General features: G+C 37.8%; 1 pseudogene; it reads left to right on the top strand.

The window, feature by feature from the left end:
* The first annotated feature begins 5211 nt into the window (after positions 1-5211).
* Positions 5212-6721, top strand: LOC118013098 (annotated as a pseudogene).
* The last annotated feature ends 4367 nt before the right edge of the window (positions 6722-11088 follow it).

Raw genomic sequence — 11088 nt, 5'->3', positions numbered from 1 at the left:
AAAGGAAGAAGATAGCAGGAGGGGAAGAATGAAGGGGGCGGAAATCGGAGGGGGAGATGAACCATGAGAGACGATGGACTCTGAAAAACAAACTGAGGGTTCTAGAGGGGAGGGGGGTGGGAGGATGGGTTAGCCTGGTGATGGGTATTAAAGAGGGCACGTTCTGCATGGAGCACTGGGTGTTATGCACAAACAATGAATCATGGAACACTACATCAAAAGCTAATGATGTAATGTATGGTGATTAACATAACATAATAATAAAAAAAGACTAAAAAAAGGAATAAGAGTGAGAGTTGAAGGAGACAAGGACAGACATGTAACACGGGGCAAGATCATGGTGGAAATTGTTAGTAGTTGAGAAAGTTGGACTTTTACTAAGTGAAATGGAGTATCGTATTAAAACATAAAACATAATATATACATACACATAAAGCATATATATAATATAGACATAACTACCCTATATATCACAACTATGACACTACCACCTTGATTTGAGAAACTATTGTCTCTTACTAGCATTAACACAAAGCCCTCCTAATTAAATGCCTGCTTCATCCATTGCCTCCTACAGTTTATCTCCTAAAAGCAACCAGGACCTTTTTTTTTTTTTTGGCAAAAGATAACTTTAAGCAAATCAGCAGACCCAGTGTTCCTTCTCTCCTTTATCATGAGTTATGTTCTAGGCTGTTTAGAGAATTTATGATCTAACAAATATCAGAGGTAAGAAGAGTTTTCCTCTAAGTGGGTCACTGGTAGGACACTCATACCCAAATACCTTGAATTCCACATTATTGCACCTCTTTTTAACCAATACATGTATCATGACACTGTAGGATTTGCTAGGGCACATTTCTGAGTCCTATTTTTCAGAAATGTAATTGTTCATTGCCTACACTCACAGGATTTCCATTCTTTTGATCTGTTTTTAATACATCATAACTTCTACTTGAAGCTTTCTTATTTATAATCAGACCTTCTTCAAATGGGAGCCAGGGTTGGTACAAGGATGCCCCTGAAGGGAGCCCAGTGTCTCCTTTTTAATATAATAAGCAGTTGTGGAGTTTTTTTGTTTTTGTTTTTTAAAGATTTTATTTATTTATCAGAGAGAGAGAGCACAAGCTGGAGTGGGGGGAGGGGGAAGAGGCAGCAGGCAGAGGGAGAAGCAGGCTCCTCGATGAACAAGAAGCCCGATGCAGGATTCCAATGCCAGGACTCCAGGATCATGACCTGAGCCCGAGGCAGACACTTAACCGACTGAGCCACCCAGGTGTTCCAGTTGTGGAGTTTCTTAGCAAGAATTTAAACCTCAATTTATATAATTAATAATTTTCAGTTTACCTTAGATCCTTTTCCAAAATTCTGCATAATGAAATTTCCCTTTTCTTACCTAATTTAGTTAGTCTAGCACTTCCAAAAATTATGCAATATATTGGGAAGAATCTAAATAAGAGATAGAAAGCTAAGAAGATACTTCAAAGAAACCTAAAATTAAAATTTCAAAAGGTATAATCTTAATTTTTATCCATCCCGATATTTAGTGCCTGGCAATCTGTTTCATATTTCTCTTTTAGGAGGTACCATGAAAAAAAAATTTATGGTAACATGAGTTATTGTTTTCTGTCTGGAGACACTCTTTATTTTACACAGTTTGAAACATTCAGTGTCTGATGCTTTTTTACTAATAGGAGGACCCTCTCATATTATAGAATGATGCTCTTCCTCCTCTCCTCACCACATACATATAAGTAGTGTATGTGTAAAAATATACTTATATATGTTTACTTATCCACACACAGATACAAATATATTTATAACATGATTTTAATATCTCAAGGTAATTGCATTGATTTAAAGCTTAAAACAGTGAATTTACTTTAAAAATAACAATTATATTCTATATTTAAACTGAAAAACACAGTCCCTATTACAAATATCTTTTACAAGCTCTTTGTTGGTGGCAGATTGTGTTGATGCTCTATCCAATAGATATTATTCCTCCAAGTATTCTTAATGACAGAAACTTCCTTTTTTGATAGAGGCTGAAAATGGGAGATTCTCATTTTTGTCAGTTTTCCTTGCAGCTGGGTTGGCCATGTGGCATAGCCACATGACTGCAAAGACATAAAGGAAATAATCTATTGGCCTCTAGAGATGATTTACTTCATGCTATAAAGAGATATGTGAAAGAATTCTTTTGCCTTGTTGCTTGCTTTCTTCTTTGGATATATTGGTGTTTAGATGTCATTCTTGGAGCTATGGCAACCATTTTGTGACCATGAGATAACAAGCCTGAGAATGAAGACCAACCAACTGAGGATGGGGAAATGGAAGAGACTGAATTCTTGATGAGAATGATTTGTTGCTGAAGCAAACCTAAGTTAATCTAGTTTTAAGCTTATTGCTAGGTGAGAGAAACAAGCTCCTGTTTAAAATGGGTTTTTAATTGAGCATTCTGTAACTTGAAGCTAGAAACTTTCTAGCTAGTAACATAGGTTGAAGGTTATGTTCCTAGGATATTAAATAAAAAATATGTTACTTAAACAAATGAAAATCTTTGTGAGATTCTTATTCCTTTTTGGGAAACACTGAAGAGAGAAACTAATTTATCATGAGGAGAAGGTGAGTTTGTGCAGATTTAAACTTAAATTTTAACTCTTATCTTTGGTTGCCCTGGACTGTGATCTTTGTTCACTATACCCTATGGTCTTTGAAATGTAAACATTCTCCAATATTTTTTCTTATATTTATGAGAATGCTAAAAGTTTGTATAACACTTAATATGTGCAAAATACTTAAATCAATCAAAATAGTTCTTTCAAGTCTTCCTACTAAGTATAACTCTGACTCAATTTCTTCTTTAATTTTATCCAAGAATTAATCATAATTTTGAGACATACTTTTATTACAAAATATCAATTGCCCAATGGGTAATGGAAAATCACTGAAAGTTCTTAAACTAAGGGTGGTGGGGACAGAGTTTTGCTTTCAAAGCTTATTCTAGCAGCAGTGCACATGGCTAAATAAGAGGAATTATGTGGGAAAATGCTAGAATAATAGGAGGTACTACAGTTTAGCAGTACAGTTCAGTTAAAATTGAAGAGGCTGTGTGGTGACTGAGGGACAAAGATAGAGGTCACTATGGTTGTAGATACTATTGCTTAGCACATGAGAAATGTGGAATGTTTTCTGGAGTTTTGTAGCCAAAGAACAACATGATTTTCAGAAATATTCATTGAATTTCTTCTATATGCTCTGCACTGATCTTAACCCCAGGAGCAAAGTACTAAGCAAGACAGAGGAGATGTTTGTCCTTATAGAACTTATAGTTTATAGGGGAACATAGGACTTAAGGGGAAAAAATGTCTGATGAGTATTATGATGTATTCATGAGGATATAAATAATGACCACTGACATTTATTGACCATTATTATATGCCAGGCACTGTTCTAATGATATTACTAAAGAGAGAGAGAGAAAGAGATAAAGAGAGAAAGAGACAAATCAAGAAACAGACTCTTTTTAAAAAATTTTTTATTGTTATGTTAATCACCATACATTACATCATTAGTTTTTGATGTAGTGTTCCATGATTCATTGTTTGTGCATAACACCCAGTGCTCCATGCAGAACGTGCCCTCTTTAATACCCATCACCAGGCTAACCCATCCTCCCACCTCCCTCCCCTCTAGAACCCTCAGTTTGTTTTTCAGAGTCCATCGTCTCTCATAGAAACAGACTCAACTATAGAGAACAAACTGATGGTTTCCAGAGGGGAGGTGGATGGGGGATGGGTGAACTAGGTGATGGGGATGAAGGAGTGCACCTGGTGTGTTGAGCACTGGGGGCTGTATAGAAGTGTTGAATCACTATATTGTACACCTGAAACTAATATTACACTGTACCTTAACTAAGTGGAATTTAAATAAAAACTTCAAAAAACCTAAAATAAAAATTTAATTATCACAACAACCCAATGAAAGAGATGCTATTTTTGTCATCCTTATTTTACAAAAATGAACCAAAGAAACAGAAATTAAGTAACTTGCCCAAAGTATTATTGGGAGTAAGAGTGGAAGTAGGAAGATAGGATTCATACACATACCCTCCAACTCCATTGTCCCTACTCTCTTCTGTGATGAAAAGAAATTGATAACCCCAGTTACTGAAATGTTGCATAAAATGATAGTAAGCAGGTCAGGTAGAAATTTCCAGTAGGTGATTAAAGTATAAGCTTGAGAAGGAACATACAGAATTTCAAATTATTTTAGAGAAATTCCAGGACAGAGAACAACTGAGTTATTGCAATCTTTGAGAAATTTGAGATCAAGAAATAAGGAAGCCTGGAGGCAGAACCCTTGCAGAAAAAATGTCCATTTAGGATATGTGAACAAAGAAGAGATGAAACAACACAGATTTCCCTTTAGAGATGAAGGTAAGGGAAAGACGGGACTTTACTTTGAATCTAGAGATGTACAATCCCTAGAGTGAAGTGAAGATGAGTGAAATATTGAGTCCCTAAGGAACTAAAGACATGTCGTGGCCCAGGGTACACAATCTCCTTATTCATTTACACATAAAATCTGGTCCCTGAGGGAAAAGACTGATCAAGCTTCTACCCTCTTTATAACCAAGTGTGTTATATCCTTAAACTCATTTTAAATCTATGTCCAATAGGTAGTAAATGTGATGATAATAATAAAGGCTTTATTTTTCTCTGCTTCTCAAGAGGACTCAAAGTCATAATCAGAAAGTATGATCAGGAAGATTTCAAGGGTATATCTGAATTTATGTCAGGTTGAATCCTCTTAGAATCAAAACCTCCCAGCCTGAAATTGCGTTTCCAGGACCATGGGGGTAAATACCAAGGATAAGAGAACATTGAGGTTTTTCTTTTTTACTTTTTTATTGTTATGTTAATCACCATATATTACATCATTAGTTTTTGATGTAGTGTTCCATCATTCATTGTTTGTGCATAACACCTGAGAACACTGAGGTTTTTCTGACCTAAGGAGGGTGAGTATCTGAATTCCATTTATAATAATATATTCCTTGTTTTGAGATAGAAGTTCAGAGGTCTGAGATATGCCACTTTCTTTCCCATTTTCTGCATTGACATTCAAGTGAGGCTGGCAAGAGAATGTGTTTGAGGGAGATAGGAGAAGGTTCAGAAATTTGGGGGTGCAGGGGATGAAGTATCTCCATCGGTAAGTTCCCTCTCTATGGATGGAACTCTCACTCTTCTGGATTTATGGGTTATGTGACGTGGGGCAGTAACTCAGCCTCCCCTAGACCCTGGTCCCTCATTTAGGTCAGAAACCAGTGTTCTTAAATTCTCACTCCATCAAGTGTAATCTGCATTTGAGGCCAGCATGGGGTTGCTAAGGATTCTACCTCTTATTTTACTGGTGAGGAGAGGGTCAAGTGAATGAAGACATAGTGAAATTCGAGACAGATGATTCTGTCCTGGTCCCAACTTCTCCCTTCTCCCTTGGTTTTTCCAGCAGTCGTTTCCAAAGGTCAAGTTCATTGGCCTTGCCTCTCGAGGCTTTTGTGATGCCCTTTGTTATATTTTGCTTATAAAGGCTTTAATAAAGGGAGAATTAGTGTTCCTCAGGTTCATGATAGCGGTAAAGGTAGATTCTCTGTGTCTAGTTGGGCTCCTCTCAGGCATCTCCAGTGTATACACTCTCTTTAGTACAAGATCTTTCAAGGAGAGCTGAGTTGTTTCCTTATGTAACCCTATTTTTCTGTGCTCACAGATCCTCTTAGAGAAGAATGGTTCCTGGAAATGCTTCTTTTGTGACTGAATTCATTCTGATGGGGCTAACAGACGTACCAGATATCCAGCTCCCCCTCTTCTGCTGTTTCTAGTCATGTATGTGGTCATTGTGTTGGGAAATTTGTGCTTGATAAATCTAATTGGGCTGAATTCACACCTCCACACCCCCCATGTATTTTTTCCTCTTCAATTTGTCCTTCATAGACCTCTGCTATTCTTCTGTGTTTACACCCAAAATGCTGATTAACTTCTTATCAAGAAAGAATATTATCTCCTACCTGGGGTGCATGACCCAGCTTTACTTTTTTTTTTGTTTTTTTGCTATCTCTGAATGCTATGTGCTGACGTCAATGGCCTATGATTGCTATGTGGCCATCTGTAACCCACTTTTGTATAATGTTGTCATGTCCCCTAAAGTGTGTTCCAGCCTTATGCTTGGTTCATATTTGATGGCATTTTAAGGTGCCACGGCTTACACGGGATGCACGCTCAGGCTGACCTTCTGTGATGTAAACACCATCAACCATTATTTTTGTGACATTCTCCCTCTGCTCCAGCTCTCCTGCATGAGCACTTATGTCAATGAGCTGGTGGTTTTCATTGTGGCGGGCATCAATGTGATTGTGCCCAGTGTCACCATCTTTGTCTCTTATGGTTTCATCCTCTCCAGCATCCTGAGCATCAGCTCCACCGAGGGCAGGTCCAAAGCCTTCAGTATCTGCAGTTCTCACATAATTGCTGTTTCTCTCTTCTTTGGATCCGCTGCATTTATGTATCTTAAGCCATCTTCTGCTGGGTCTATGGATGAGGGAAAAATCTCTTCTGTCTTTTATACCAACGTGGTTCCCATGATGAACCCTTTCATTTACAGCTTAAGAAACAAAGATGTTAAAATTGCTCTGAGAAAAACTGTGAGTAGGAGAGTGTTTTGATCAGAAACAGTGTCTCCACCTAGTCACAGGACAGGGAGTTTCTGTTTTTAATTACAGCAATTTTATTGGCAGCCTGCTTATCCTATTTCTTTCTTATTATGTTGAAGGAGAGTTGAATCTTCTCTCAATAATTTATTTTTGCTTTTTGTAGAGTAGGTTTCTCTTCACCATTTGCACACTTTCTTCTCCCCTTTTTTCATTTAGTAATAATATTTTTTTAAAGCTTTTATTTATTTATTTGAGAGAGAGAGAATGAGAGACAGAGAGCACGAGAAGGAAGAGGGCAGAGGGAGAAGCAGACCCGCTGCTGAGCAGGGAGCCCAATGTGGGACTTGATCCCGAGACTCCAGGATCATGACCTGAGCCGAAGGCAGTTGCTTAACCAACTGAGCCACCCAGGTGCCCCATTTAGTAATAATATTAAGAAAGAAATTTATGGGACATCTGGGTGGCTCAGTCGTTAAGCATCTGCCTTCGGCTCAGGGCATGATCCCAGGGTCTTGGGATTGAACCCCGCATTGGGCTCCCAGCTTGGCGGGGAACCTGCTTCTCCCTCTCCAGCTTCCCCTGCTTGTGTTCTCTCTCTCGCTGTTTTTCTTTGTCAAATAAGTAAATAAAATATTTTTTTAAAAATTATTATCTTTTTATTATTTATTATTATTATTTTTTATAATTTTGAACTTATAGTTTTCTTTCTGGAAATAGAAGACTTGTCTACAAATGATCAAATCAAGGAACATTCGGGTGACATACTGTCATTAAGGATGTCTTATCTGCCACTTGCCTTGGCAGCATGAAGGGGACAATGTGTTCCTACTCTCAACCTTCCAGCATTCACTGAACAAGAATGTGTTCCCTTTAACGCCAGAGATGGAAGGTTCCATAAAGACTGTCAAGTAGAAATGACTTTGCATCTGTAAACACTGTGCATCATGCCTTCTTTTGCAAAGAGTTTTCTTATCTTTGCTTGGTCAACCCTGCACATAACAGGTTGTCAAAATATGTTTATTGCATGGATTGGAAAGTAAAGGTCAGAGTAGCTAGTGACTTAGAGTTCTCTCCCTTCTAAAGGAAAAAGTCTAAACTCTTAGTTTTCTGACTTCAATCTACCACTCTTTGTAGTGTACTTTGCTTCTACTTTATTCTATTACTTTTTGTTTCCATAAGCATGGAAAACAAGAAAGCATTTCTAATTTGAAAATTGATTGTGCTTTGTTCCAGGATGATACATGAATTTCTCTCAGGGTGGGTATTTCTTTTGTTTGTTTGTTTGTTTGTTTAGGAGAACAGTTTGATTTTTTTTTAAATTTTTTTCCATTGGGGAAGGGAAAGCTTTTGGGGCAAGTACAGTTCAGAAATGATTGGCTCAAATGAAATGTTACTTTTTCAAAATTAAAGCAAAATGAATTAGGTGATGGGAGTTAAGGAATACACTTGTGATGAGCACCGAGTGATGTATGGAAGTATTGAATCACTATATTGTACTCCTGAAACTAATATTACACTGTATGTTAACTAACTGGAATTTAAATAAAAACTTAAAAAAATAAAATGAATTTGGGATGTTTGCACGTACATGTAATTCACACAGCAAGGCATAGGAGGGAAAGGAGTCCAGAACATATAATTGGGCCAGGGCTCAACAAGACACTTGGCCAATAAATATAAAGTCTCGGTGTGCAGAGTGGTCATGAGGATTTAGAAACCACGTTTCCAAATCAGTTTTAATCCTGTTCTTTATAGTGGTATAAAAATACAGTTTATAAAGCTTTCATAAAATTTATAGTGTACAGTGAGCGTACAGCAGTAGTGTTTGGAGGAATGAAAGTGAAAAGCTGTCGTCACATTTAGGGAAGTAGGTAGATAGAAGACATTTCAAAAGATAAAGCAGTGAATAGTGATTAAAACTCAATTTAGGAAGAAGGAATCCGGAAAGCAAAATGATATATGATAAAAGTCCATTCTTATGATTCTCCTCCTCTTCCTGGAAGGCTCTAGAAATATTATGGGGATCACAGGATTTCTCAAGTTATTTGATAAAAAAAAAAAGTTAACCTCCCCAGGACCTGGGGACGTGAGAACAACTAATTCACTCCTGTTTTTTGCTGGCTTCTATATGCTACTTCTTACAAATTTAAGGTACAGAACCCTCAAGTTGCAATTAGGAAAGCAATGATAATTTGAAAGAAACTTTCAGTGAGTACAATAGCCAAACTGTGGAAAGAGCCCAGATGTCCATCGACAGATGAATGGATAAAGAAGATGTGGTATATATATACAATGGAATATTTTGCAGCCATTAAAAGGAATGAGATCTTGCCATTTGCAACGATGTGGATGGAACTGGAGGGTGTTATGCTGAGCGAAATAAGTCAAACAGAGAAAGACATGTATCATATGACCTCACTGATATGAGGAATTCTTAATCTCAGGAAACAAACTGAGGGTTGCTGGAGTGGTGGGGGGTGGAAGGGATGGAGTGGCTGTGTGACAGACATTGGGGAGGGTATGTGCTCTGGTGAGCGCTGTGAATTGTGCAAGACTGTTGAATCACAGATCTGTACCTCTGAAACAAATAATGCAATATATGTTAAGAAAAAAAAAAAAGAAGAAGATAGCAGGAGGGGAAGAGTGAAGGGGGGAAATCGGAGGGGAGACGAACCATGAGAGATGATGGACTCTGAAAAACAAACTGAGGGTTCTAGAGGGGAGGGGGGTGGGAGAATGGGTTAGCTTGGTGGTGGGTATTAAAGAGGGCACGTTGTGCATGGAGCACTGGGTGTTATGCACAAACGATGAATCATGGAACACTACATCTAAAACTAATGATGTAATGTATGGTAATTTACATAACAATAAAAAATTTTTTAAATCTTTAAAAATAAATAAATAAATAAAGTTATAAAAAAAGAAACTCTCAGTGAGTAAATCAAATTATGACAAAGTCTTTTCTGTAATAGGATGTCAGATTATTTTTCTTTTGAGAAGAGGCAAAAAATTTTTACTCTAAAAAACCTTGATCTTATTTTATAACTTTTTTTTTAAAGATTTTATTTATTTGAGAAAGAGAGAGAGAGCACATGAGAAGGGGGGAGGGTCAGAGGGAGAAGCAGACTCCCTGCTGAGCAGGGAGCCAGATGCGGGACTCGATCCCGGGACTCCAGGATCATGACCTGAGCTGAAGGCAGTCGCTTAACCAACTGAGCCACCCAGGCGCCCTAAAAAACCTTGATCTTAACCAAGGGATAATGTCAACATTTTCTAAGATAACTTTAATAATATTTTCAATTTTACTTGTTTTCTAATCTCCACTTAAGATTTAGATATTGTGAAAGTCAGCATGACTGGTGTATTTGCCTGTTTGTTTGTAGATGTTTTTCATGACTACTCATAACCACATCTCCTGACTCCAATATTAATATGCTTGATTTTCACTTAAGTTTATTTATATAAAATGATTGATCTAGGTTGGTGTTTTCTTTCTTTCTTTTTTTGTTTATTTACTGTTCCCTCCCTTTTTTTCTTTTCTTATTTTTAGAGAGGGAGGGGAGGAGGGATAGAGGAAGAGAGGGAGAGAGAGAATCCCAAGCAGGCTCCCCACCCAGAATGGAGCCCCACGCAGGGCCCAATCTCTTGACCCTGAGATCATGACTTGAGCCAAAATCAAGAGTCAGATGCTCAACCAAGCGAGGCACCTAGGTTCCCCTACTGTCTGTTTTGATAAAATTGTTTTCCTTACTGAGATTGAAGTGTATCTACGTAAGTAAATAATACCTGTGCTGTTTGGGGACCTCTATAGACATTGCAGAGGTGTGTCCGTCCACTCTGTTATACATTTATCACTATTTGAGGTGGCCTCAAGTATGTGTGAAACCTGGTCACTAATCTTTCATTTGAGAAGTCTGAAAATATAAATTAAATTTGTTTCATTTTTAGAGAGGCACGCTTTCTTTCAAATTCGTTTCCATTTTTTCAGATTATTTTTGAAAAAAGTAACAAAAGTTTAAATAAAACTTGTAAAATCTAAGTTTGGCAAAGTTTTAAAGAAACTTAGGGGCACCTGGGTGGCTCAGTTGGTTAAGCGACTGCCTTAGGCTCAGGTCATTTGAGCCCTGTGTCAGGCTTCCCGCTCAGCGGGGAGTCTGCTTTTCCTTCTTCCTTTGCCCTTCCCCGCGCTCATGCTCTCTCTCTCTCTCTCAAATTAACAAATAAATTCTTTTTTTAAAAAATTTTTTTGAAGATTTTATTTATTTATTTCAGAGACAGAGCAAGAGAGCACACAAGCATGAATGGGGGGAGGGGCCGAGGGAGAGGCCGAGGGAGAAGCAGACACCCTGCTGAAGAGGGAGCCTGATGCCGAGCTCCAT

The sequence above is a fragment of the Mirounga leonina genome, unplaced genomic scaffold (genome assembly GCF_011800145.1).
Source record: "Mirounga leonina isolate KUSES-001 unplaced genomic scaffold, KU_Mleo_1.0 Mir_153, whole genome shotgun sequence".
NCBI classification, from domain to species: domain Eukaryota; kingdom Metazoa; phylum Chordata; class Mammalia; order Carnivora; family Phocidae; genus Mirounga; species Mirounga leonina.
This window is presented reverse-complemented; position numbering and strand designations above follow the sequence as displayed.